This window comes from Apium graveolens, chromosome 1 (genome assembly GCF_009905375.1).
Source record: "Apium graveolens cultivar Ventura chromosome 1, ASM990537v1, whole genome shotgun sequence".
Classification (NCBI taxonomy): Eukaryota; Viridiplantae; Streptophyta; class Magnoliopsida; order Apiales; family Apiaceae; genus Apium; species Apium graveolens.
In genome coordinates, this window is record NC_133647.1 from 129776768 (window position 1) to 129780533 (window position 3766).

General features: G+C 36.7%; 1 non-coding gene across 1 annotated transcript; it reads left to right on the forward strand.

Moving 5' to 3' along the window:
* The first annotated feature begins 284 nt into the window (after nt 1–284).
* On the forward strand, nt 285–391 carry LOC141683453 (small nucleolar RNA R71). Its single transcript, XR_012560304.1, has one exon. It is a non-coding gene; the product is annotated as a small nucleolar RNA R71 (small nucleolar RNA).
* Nucleotides 392–3766: the final 3375 nt, after the last annotated feature.

Here is a 3766-nt window from a genome sequence, read left to right on the forward strand (position 1 = left end):
GTTTATTATATTATGGTTTATCGGTTAGTGACCCCCAAATCTAGACCTCGGGTTTGGAGGGCGTCACGGCAGTTGCTGCATCCAACTCCAGAATTCCTGCTACCTTGCCCTGAGTTAGCCTCTGAGAAGGATTCTGGTATTCATTAGCAGCCATCAGTTCGATTAGTTCATAAGCTTCATTGTAGCTTTTAGCCCACAGGGCTCCTCCTGATGCTGCATCGAGCATAGGTCTAGACTAAACGCCTAACCCATTATAGAAATAGTTTATAATCATCCAATCAGGCATGCTATGGTGTAGGCACTTCCTTAGCATCTCCTTATATCGATCCCAGGCCTCGTACAGAGATTCTCCAGTTTGCTGAGCAAACTGAGTAAGAGCATTCCTGATTGCAGCTATCTTCACCATCAGAATGAATTTAGTGAGAAACTTTTGAGCAAGATCCTCCCATGTGGTGATAGACCCTGGTGGTAGAGAATGTAACAAGCACTTTGCCTTATCCCTCAGAGAGAATGGGAAGAGTCGCAGCTTGATAGCATCTTCAGTCACCCCATTGAACTTGAAAGTGTCACAAATCTTGATGAAATCCCTGATGTGCATGTTGGGGTCTTTTGTAGGAGAACCCCCAAACTGAACTGAATTATGTATCATCGAATCGTGCTCGACTTGATCTAAAAAGTGTTAGCCGAGATGGCTGGTCTGATGATGCTTGATTGAATATCATTGATCTTAGGCTGAAAATAGTCCATCAGAGCCTTAGGATTTTCTGCTTGATCTCCCATCACTACTAGAGCTGGTTCCTTGACTTTCTCTTCTTCTGCTACTTTCTCTTTGTCCTCAAAAACTTCCGTTCGAACCACTACAGCTCCTTCCTCGGATTGATCCAAAGTTCTCTTACGAGCTCGCGAACGCGTATGCATACACGCTCACTAGAGTACCTGAAACACGACAAAGAAAAAGCGTAGGTAAGTAACAATATCCGAGTCAATGAACTTTAACGATCACTGATGACAAACACATAAACTAAAAGTTAACACTGAAGACCCCGGCAGCGGCGCCAAAAACTTGTTAGGCGCTTAACACGCGCTAAAATTCACGCAAGTATACGCGTTCGCAAGTAATATAGAATTAATTCTAGTTCATTCCCACATGGACTAATTTAAATTAACCTTTTGATTTATGCACTTATGCAACAATGATATGGCTATTATTCAATGCTAAGACGAATAAAAAATTGTGTTTTGATAATACTATGCTTAACTAATGAGAATTATACTAAAGAACATTAACTAAAAAGGGTAAATAGAGTTGAATAATATATGACACATACATGAGATTCTAACTTTATTAAGTACTTCATTCAATAGCCTTTTCGTTCTTAACCTTAGCATGTAATCATTATTACACTAATCAGATAACACGAAACTGATAAATTGCCAACTTTCGTTGTACGAATACCATACTACCAGACATCTACAAAAGAGATAGAAACTGAATAGAAACCAATTATATTGAGACCCTATATGTCTATATAATTTGACAACATAACGGTTTAATGGACAAGTTATCTATCGTGATTTCAATGGGGAAGTGAGATGGTTAAAATTACCTTCGAATCATACATAACAATAACATATAAACCTAGGCTAGCATGGCAAATTCTAAATCCTTAAATTCAATTTAGCTTCATTAAGAATTAACACGCTATCTTATAAGTTTGCGACGCTCATAAGACAAATAAGCACAACCAATACTAGGTTATCATACAGTCACCACACGCTAAAGCATCGAAACAAATTAACTAAAGAAATTCATAAATAAATCCGCTAGAACCCCACGATAACGATTAACCCATAATCGGACTCATCATCAACGTGGGTTCCAATAAAAGCATGCTATAATAAACGTAGTGTTTATACTTAATAAAACCAAGTATGAAACACAAGTAAAGGTTCAAGAATAAGAAAACTAGCATCCAACATTACAACTAAAACAAAGAATCACAAGAATAAACTAGATCTTCTTCGCCTTGGTTGAATTGTGCTCTCCGGTCTTCTTTACTCCTTTTCCTTAGCTTTTGTACGTCTCTCCCTAAAAAAACAAACTTATTTATGTATATATAGCAGCCCCATGCAGAGTAGAAGTCTTCTGGATCAAAATCAGAATAGATACTTAATTTCTTTTCTCGACCTGGCGCAACCGCGCGCTTGACCAGCGCGGGCGTGCTGAGCTTCTGATCTTTGGGTGTGGTCGCGCGCTATCACAGCGCGGGAGCGCTGACTCCCTGGATAAACTTCCGACTTCTTCTTTTCCTGGCTGATTTGAGTTGGTTTTCCACGAGCTTTTATTCCAACACCATCCTAACACCCAATTAGCACAAAAACCATGATAATTCACCTGATTACCTGGAGAATGCCTGAGAACGTAAAACACTAGAAAACACATTAAAACACCAACAACTTGAGTACAAACACACCAATTCAGAGCTTTATGAAGCGTAATAAAGTATCATAAATGCCACACAACACAAGGCTCCCAGCTTTACTCTACATACTGGATCAAAGGCACACATTGGCCTATTATGACCACGAATCTGGCCCGACCACGAATCTTGTCCATATTTGAAAACAATCCAATTCTATAATAATAACATGATAAATAAATAATTTTTAATAAGCTAAATCATAAACACACTTATCTCGAAGTATAGGGTGATTCATAGTTCCATGAAGATATAACAAGGAAATCATAAAGGTTGGTTTTCAATCAAGGACATAATCAGAAAGCAGAAGACCAAAGGTTCAAGAGTTGTAAGAATTGGTCTTCTATTATAGAAGACATAACGGCTGGTATGTTAAGAAATCTCATATCAAGAATCGGTATGTGGTAGATATGTATTTGTGGAGTAGTATCGTATATGAGTGGTTCATATCCAAGAATTCAATAATCAGTGGTTTACAAGAAATCAGGCTTGCGGATCAAGATCAATAAGAATCAGGGTTTAGGTTTAAGTACTTCAAAGTACTTGCAATATAGAACAAGAACCATTATAAATACTTGCAATTATATTACAAGGAAGAGAAGAAACACTTGCCTTATTATTTTCTCCAGTCCTGAAACCAAATTCTGAAAAGTGTTTTTGAGATTTCCTTTTTTATTTTTGATTCAAAATTATTTTCTTATTTCCAAAAATCATTTATTTTATTTTCAAAAATCATTTACTCATTATTTTTAATTCAAAAAATTATTTACTAAATTATTTTAAATTCTAAAAATTATTTTCTTTTATGTTATGAATATGTTGTGAACTTGATGATAAATTAAACAAAACACCTTAGTAGATTTAACTTAGTGTATTTTGTAGTACTCGACGGATGATCAAATATAGTCCCGACGGATGATTTATTTTAGTCCCGACGGATGACAATTTGACATCCACCGGGTGAGTAGCTTATGTAAAAATAAGATCTTTTGTGTAGATTATGTAGGAGCATATGTGTCATGTTGTCTACAAGTGGATATGAAGAATAGGTTGATTAATTGTAAATATGATATGTCTTGTAATTATGTATAAGTGAAATGGAGTCAAGTGACAAATAGCTACCCGACGGATGATCAACAAAGCTACTCGACGGATGACAAACCTGTACCCGACGGATGACGAATTCAAATATCTATTGACAGCGACAACACAGTCACATGTGTTGGGTGTTTGCAAAAGGAATGTGGCAACCTGTTAAGCAGGAATTTGAGAACAAAGAACCATTT